The sequence below is a fragment of the Hippopotamus amphibius genome, chromosome 3 (assembly GCF_030028045.1).
Source record: "Hippopotamus amphibius kiboko isolate mHipAmp2 chromosome 3, mHipAmp2.hap2, whole genome shotgun sequence".
NCBI classification, from domain to species: Eukaryota; Metazoa; Chordata; class Mammalia; order Artiodactyla; family Hippopotamidae; genus Hippopotamus; species Hippopotamus amphibius.
Genome location: NC_080188.1, coordinates 194,350,256 through 194,358,893, shown reverse-complemented (window position 1 = coordinate 194,358,893; position 8,638 = coordinate 194,350,256).

Below are 8,638 nucleotides of genomic sequence, written 5' to 3'. Positions count from 1 at the left end.
TAAAGCTTAGAGTGCCAGCTCCAAGCGTACCACTAAGAACATATATTGACAACAAGAATGCTTTCTCTAGAATCCATGAATCTGTAGAGGTTTTCAAAATGTATATAAAGAGTCTTGGTCACTCCTCCCTTCAAGAGGGGAAGCTTAATTTGTGTCCCTTGAGTGGTGTGGACTTTGGGACTCACAGTGGCAGAAGGGATGGGATATCACTTTGTAGATTAGGTTATAAAAGACTGCAACTTAAATCCTGCCTGTGTTCTCACTCTTTCTTATTTTCTTGGGGGGAGCCAGCTGTGTATCACCAGGCAGCCCTGTAGAGAGAGGCCGTTTTGGGGGGAACTGCTGCCCAGAAGTGAGCCTGGAGGTGAAGCCTGCTCCCGAAGGGCCTGTGGAGACCGCAGCTCCCGTGAAGTTTGACCTCATCCCCAGCGGTTATCCTGAGCCAGAGCCACACAGCTCAGCCCCTTGATTCCTGACCCACAGGACCTGTGAGGTAATGAGTGTCTGTTGTTTCAGCTGCTACATTTGGTCTAATTTGGTACACAGCAATAGAGAATTAGGTTTCCCACACAACACTGCCTCCAGTGGGAAGACTTGCTTTGCAGAAATGGGCTCCTATCTGTGGAATTCACTGGTCTTCCACCAGCTGCCTGTGGAGACTCAGTTATGGTGTCAGATGCAGATGAGAGCTGGCATGGTTGGGTGTGTCCTGTCACATGGCTTGTTCCTTAGACCAGCAGTGGTCCCTCTCGTGGCCAGAGTGTACCGTTCTGGGAATGAGGGGTAGTGGTGAGAGTGGCCCCTCTCACTGTCACAGGGAACAGCCCATTCATGGGATTTTCTACACTTCAGACTCCTTGGGAAAAAACAGCATGTGACTGCCTCAAGCATAATAGTCTACTATTAATATTTAAATTTATGTTAATAACCACTTAAAAACCATTAAATAGTTTAATGATTTATACATTTAACATATAAAATATTTCAAATGATATCTAGCTTATGAAAAATAAATAAAATTTTAATAACTGTGCCCCAAGACACTGGTTTTCTACATGTTTGTAGTCTTTTTATTGAGTGTTTCAGGAGGCAAGCAGAGCACTGCATTGTCATGCTATGAAAATGTGTTCAATAAAACCTAGATATGCTTTATTAGGACCAAAGAACTTTGTTTTAAATATCAAAACAACACAAAGAACTAGTTCAACATACAGTTCACTTCCTAGTCTTCAGAGAGAACTGAATTTTTCTATAAAGACATTGGTACTCAGGAAACACGAGACAGTCAAAATATCTATAAAACTCACAAGATACTTTACACACAGTTGACAATGAATCTTGGTATTTTACATTTTTCTTTGTAATTGATTTTAAAAATGTTCTAATGATTAAAAACAAAACTTAGGATTGGAGACTGAAAATGAAGTTCAAAGGCATTTCCACTTTAGTGTACATTGTAAATCCCATCATCAGAACACCTCCTACACAACATGGAACAGCCCAGTGCCCACCTCTTTGCTCGTCGTTCTTTGGTAGCTGCACTCATCAGTTGTACCACAGTTTTGTCCACAGGGATAAGAGAAGTCTAATTGTTACAAGGAATAAAAATTTTGTAATTACGAAGCAGGAATACCAAGCAATGAGGCAAAATGACAATGAGAAGTGTGCATGCTCTCCATTCAAGAAATGTTTTAGAATCTCCAGCAGTAATGCAAGCACCGAAATTACTTCTTTTCCTAAGAATTTGAAAAAAAGCAGAACAAAAGATGTGTATCCATCTTTGCATAACCTCTATTCTCTGAATAGAATTCTTATTTTCTCTTTATATAAGTGGCTATAGAGGCTAAATTTAAATTGTTTGGGGATTTTTCAATAGTCACAGACTCAGGATCAATGCACAGCAAGTTGAGAGATGCAGAGTAAACACAGCACAGTCACTCTCTCTACCAGCCCTTTCCCTCATCCTCCACATGACCTAATGCTGTTACTTCTACCTTGTTAAGGCCACTTCCAACGAGGAAGTGCAGAAAACATGGGACAATTCCAGGATAAATGTACCTTGAAGTAGAAATAATTTTAGAGGAAATAAGGGGACGATTCCCCCCAAAGAAACTACTACAGTCTTTATTGAGAGGAATGTGCAAAAGACAGGGGAGGACCTGAAAAGAATTGTCTATGTTCCTAGAAATTATCAAAAAATTAGTCTCACATTATCCATTATTCAATCTAATAGTAAGTAACATTTACCATAACACCATTAAAAGTTTTAGAAATGCTACTTGATCCTTCTTAAAAAATACACTTTAGTCCTTTTACATTTGGCACTGAATTTTAGAATAATCCAACACGACTTTAAAAGTCCTAATTTTTCCTCAGTTCATCAACTCAAGTTGTCTGTTGGTTGGGATGTTGCTGCTTTTTATGAGAGACTCATCTCAAACCATCACCTCTGGCTCAGTTTTAGGCAAACTGAAAAAAGAAGCCATTCAGTGTAGAGCAGGGTGGTTTGGTAACTGATTATTTAAAAAAAAAAAAAAAAAAGAAAGAAAAGGTAAGGGGATGGGAGGAGGAGGCGGGGAGGCAGACACACTACTCTTTTTATTTATTTGTCAGATTCCTATAATGAGCATCTAGAGACAGGCCCAGCAGTGGCTTCACAGAATCTGGAAAGGCCATAGCAGCAGAGATTAAAAAAAATATTTACACTAGTATTAGGTGCCAATTTCCTTACATAAACATAAAGCTACCTAAAAAAACAGCTTTTCTGGAATATACCTCATATAAAATGAAATATAATTATTTTTAATTATTATTGTAGATAAACTTGAATAGTGGTTTATTCCTTTACAAAATGTTTTCACAGTTATCTCATTTAAACCTCATAACTAGCTCTGAAATAGATGGGACATGCTATTCCCATTTTAGTTTTTGGTTTTTGTGGGTGTTTTTGTCAGTTATTTTTTATTTTTATTTATTTTTTATTGAAGTACAGTTGATTTCAATATATTACTTTCAGGTGTAAAGCACAGTGATTTAATATTTTTATGATTATACTCCATTTAAAGGTATCACAAAATAATGGCTATATTTCCCTGTGCTGTATTTTATATCCTTGTTGCTTTTTTATTTTATACATAGTAGTTTCTGTCTTTTAGTCCCATTCCCTTATCTTGCCCCTCCCCCCTTCTCTCTCCCCTCTGTTAACCACTAGTTTGTTCTCCATATCTGTGAATCTATTTATGTTTTGTTATATATATCCATTTGTTTTATTTTTTAGATTCTACATATGTGATAACACAGAGTATTTGTCTGGCTTATTTCACTAAGCATAATACCCTCTAGGTCCATTTGCATTGTTGCAAATGGCAGAATTTCATTCTTTTTTTGTGGTTGAGTAGTATTCCATTGTATTTATGTACCACATCTTCTTTATACATTCATCTGTTGGTGGGCACTTAGGTTGCTTCCATATCTTGGCTTCTGTAAATAATCCTGCTATGAACACTGAGGTGCATGTATCTTTCCAAATTCATGTTTTTATTTTCTTTGGATACATAGCCAGCAGTGGAGTTGCTGGATCATATGGTAGTTCTATTTTTAGTTCTTTGATGAACCGCCATGCTGTTTTCCATAGTGGCTGCACCAATTTACAGTGTACTAAGGTTCCCTTTTTTCTACATTCTCCCCAACATTTGTTATTTGTAGACTTTCTGATAACCGTTTTGACAGGTGTGAGGTGGTATCTCACTGTGATTTTGATTTGCATTTCTCTGATGATTAGCGATGTGTAGAATTTTTTTCAAGTGCATGTCTTCTTTGGAAAAATGTCCATTCTGGTCTTCTGGCCAGAATTTTTTAATTGTGCTTCTTAAGTTTTTTGGTATTGAGTTGTATTAGCTGTTTATATATTTTGTGTTTTTCTGTTCTTTTTGTGTTTTTTTTAAGATTTATTTTATTATTTATTTATTTATTTTTGGCTGCATTGGGTCTTTGCTGCTGTGCATGGGCTTTCTCTAGTTGTGGCAAGTGGGGACTACTCTTTGTTGTGGTGTAAGGGTTTCTCATCGCAGTGGAGCATAGGCTCTAGGTGTGTGGGCTTCAGTAGTTGCATCATGTGGGCTTAGTAGTTGTGGCTCACAGGCTCTAGAGCACAGGCGCAGTAGTTGTGGCACATGGGCTTAGTTCCTCCGTGGCATATGGGATCTCCCTGGCCCAGGGATCAAACCCATGTTCCCTGCATTGGCAGGTGGATTCTTAACCACTATGCCACCAGGGAAGCCCTGTTTATATATTTTAGGTATTAACCCCTTGTGGACCATGTCATTTACAAATATTTTCCTATTCACTAGGTTGTCTTTTGGTTTTGTTGATGATTTCCTTTGCTGTGCAGAGATTTTAGTTTGATATAGTGTCACTTGTTTCTTTTTGCTTTTCTTGCTTTTGCATTTGGTGTCAGGTCCAAAAGGTCATCGCTAAGACCTATGTCAAGGAGCTTACTGCCTATGTTTTCTCTTAGGAGTTTTACAGTTTCAGGTCTTATGTTCAAGTCTTTCATACATTTTGAGTTAATTTTGGTGTATTGTGTAAGATAGTGGCTCAGTTTAATTCTTTTGCATGCGGTGTCCAGCTTACCCAACACTATTTATTGAAGACTGTGTTTTTCCCATTGCATGTTCTTGGCTCCTTTGTCATAAATTGATTAACCATATATGGGTGAATTTATTTCTGGGATGTCTGTTCTGTTCATTGATCTTTGTCTCTGCTTTTATGCCAGTGCCACACTCTTTTAATTACTGTAGCTTTGTAATATAGTGTGTAATTAAGGAGTGTGATGCCTTTGGCTTTGTTCTTCTTTCTCTAGGTTGCTGTTGCTATTTGAGGTCTTTTGTGGTTCCATTCAAATTTCAGGATTGTTTGTTCAATTTCTGTGAAAAATACCATTGGATTTTCAATAAGGATTGCATTGAATCTGTAGATTGCTTCAGGTACTATAGGCATTTTAATAGTATTAATTCTTCCAATCCATGGGCCTAGCATGTCTCTCCATTTATTTGTATCTTCTTCAGTTTCATTCATTAATGTCTTGTACTTTTCAACATACAGGTCTTTCATCTCCTTGGTTAAATTTATTCTGAGGCATTTTCTTCTTTTTGGTGCAATTATAACTGAAATTGTTTTTTATTTATTTATTTAAAATATTTTATTTATTTATTTTTGGCTGTGTCGGGTCTTAGTTTTGGCATGCAGGATCTTTCTTTGCGGTGCAAGGGCTTCTCTCTAGTTGTGGTGCGTGGGCTCCATAGCACATGGGCTCTGTTTGTGACATGCAGCCTCTCTAGTTGAGGCACATGAGCTCAGTAGTTGTGGCATGCGGGCTTGGTTGCCCGGAAGCATCTGGGATCTTAGTTCCCTGACCAGGGATCGAACCTGCATCCCCTGCATTGGAAGGCAGATTCTCTACCACTGGACCACCAGGGAAGCCCCTGCAATTGTTTTTTTAATTTCTATTTCAGATAGTTCATTATTGTGTAAAGAAATGCACCAGATTTTTGTGTATTACTGAAATAATACACAAATTCTTAGTTTACTGAATTTGTTTATGTTTTAACACTTTTTTTAAAGCTTTTTTTTTTTTTTTTTTTTTTTTTTTCTGGCCTCACTGCACGGCTTGTGGGATCTTAGATCCCCAACACTGAGGCTTCAACCCATGCCCTCAGCAGCGGAAGCATACAGTCCTAACCACTGGACCACCAGGGAATTCCCTTAACAGTCTTTTGGTACAGTAGAGTTTTCTATGTATAATATCATGTCATCTGCAAATAGTGATAGCTTTATTTCATCTTTTCCAATTTGGATGCCCTTATTATGTTGATGAATGGTCCCTCTGTAACCACTTTGTTGGGATTTTTTTTTATCATAAATGGTGGCTTACAGTCTAAAAAAATTTTTAATGAATTTTATTTGTATCTGGCATTCTGAAATATTAGGGCAATTATAAAACAATCTTGCTTTTTTCCCCTCCCACTCCTGCAAACTCAATATATGTAAAATAAGTTAGACTCCACAGTTCTTATACTTCTTAATAACCTTAGTCAAATGCAGTCTTACCTGGAGGTTAGGAGGTGAGACTGAGTGTTCTGATCCTCTAATCACGTGGTTGGCTCCACTGGCAACCAGCCCTATCTTTAGGTGCTTTCCCAAAGTTAACTCATTAACATAACAGTATACACATTACTCTCAGCACTTAGTAAATTCCCAAATTTTGGGGACTGTGAACCAGGAACCTTGGAGGAAGACTAAATATGTATGAGACTGAGATATATTTTGGGCATCTGAATGTCAAAATATATGTATATTTTTATAAATCACAATTTTACAGGAGGAAACTTCCCAACTCATTTTATGAGACCAACATTACCCTGATACTAAGATCAGATGATACCACAAGAAAAGAAAATTGCAGGTCAATATCCTTGATGAATATAGATGTAAAAATTTTCAATAAAATATTAGCAAACTGAATTCAACAATACATTAAAAGGATCATACACCATGATCAAGTAGGATTTATTCCAGGAATGCAGAAATGTTTCAACATTTACAAATTAGTGAGATACATTACATTGACAAAATGAAGGATAAAAATCATACGATCTTTGCAGTAGATACAGAAAAAGCATTTAACAAAATTCAACATTCATTTATGTTAATACTATCAATAAAGTGGGTATAGAGGGAACATACCTCAACATAATAATGGTCATACATGACACATGCACAGCTAATATAATATTTAACAACGAAAAGCTGAAAACTTTATCATCAAGAAGGACAAAAGTGTCCACTCCAAGAGTTCCTGGACCCAATTCCAACGTGGTTGAGTGCCTGTATGAAGGCTTTCCAACACCAGCAAGCAATTCCCAGATATCCATAGGGTATCCAAGAAATCAACTTAATTCTGACACTACCCAGAGATAAAAATCAGATTCCACAGGTAAAGGGCTCAGTCCTACAAGATCACCCTCCACTTCAGACACCAGTTACAGGCCCAGGTTGTTACCTGTGCTTCTGACCAACCAGCTACAAGCTGGAGGTTCCAACAACCCCCTCCAGCTCAGGATGCCAATCAAAGTCCAGGTTATTACATGTAATTTTGACTGACTGGCTATAAATCACTTTCCCATCTTCCCCTCCTTGGGTTTGATTAATTCACTAAAATGGCTCATGAGACTCAGAAAAACCGACTTACTCACTGGATTATCAGCATATTACAAAGGACATTAAAGGCTACAAATCAAGAGTTGGATGAAGAGAGAAAAACCACAATGAGATGTCACCTTCCACCTGCCAGAATGGCTGATACTAAAAAGACAAAGTTAACAAGTGCTAGCAAGGGTATGGAAAAAAGGGAACCCTCATGCACTGTTAGTGGAATGTAAATTGGTTCAGCCACTATGGTAAACAGTATGGAGGTGCCTCAAAAAATTAAAAGTAGAACTACCATATGATCCAGCAATTCTACTTCTGAATATTTATCTGAGGAAAATGAAAATACTAATGCAAAAAGATGCATACACCTCAATGTTCACTGCAACATTATTTGCAATAGTAAAGATATGGAAGCAACTTAAGTATTCAGGGATGGCAGAATGGGTAAAGAGAATGTGGTATATGTATTCAATGGAATATCATCCAGCCTTAAAAAGAATGAAGTGTTGCCATTTGTGAAAACATGGATGGACCTTGAGGGCATTATGCTAAGTGAAATAAGTCAGAGAAAGACAACATATGATCTTACTTACATGTGGAATCTAAAAATAAAACCAAAAAACAAATGAACCAACTCAAAACTGAGCTCATGGATACTGAGAATTGACTAGTAGTTGCCAGAGTCTGGAGGTGGAATGGGGGATTGGGCAAAATGGGTGAAGAAAAAGTACAGACTTTCAGCTGTAAAAAAAATAAGTCATTGAAATGTAACACACAGCAGGTAACTATAGTTAATACTGTATTGTATATTTGAAGTTGCTTAGATAGTAGATCTTAAAAGCTGTTATCACAAGAAAAAAATTTTTGTAATAATGTATAGTGATGGATATTTAAACAAAACAGTAACAAGGTATTACCTTAAAATATTTTTACTTTAATTATTTGTATCTTTATTTTCATCTTTAAGTGTTCATGTTTTGTAGGAATTTAAAATGGTTCTAGTCAACTGATTTTTAACTATGCTGTTTGAAATTAAAAACATAAAGATCATATTTCAGACTCTTGTGACTAAATGTTTGTGAATCTCTATACCAGCAAAATCATGAAAATGTTACTAGATTTGAAGATCATTACCAAAGAGGTCTTCACAGTTCTTAGCATGTATTGTCTTGCTTTATGTTATTCTTATCTAAAATAAAATATTCTTGTGATTCAGAGGTGATATACTTAAAAGATTAATAAATTAAGAATACACCTAAGTATAAAGGAGTTAAACACCAACTCTTAGTCCTGTTATTTCTAAATTCAGCTATAGTTCTTTTAAATATTTTATTGCATTCCTACCAATCTTTGTTCTATAAACCTTAATTCAGTATCAAAACACGGTGTTGTGTATGTGTATATGTGTTTATATTTGATATTGGATTTT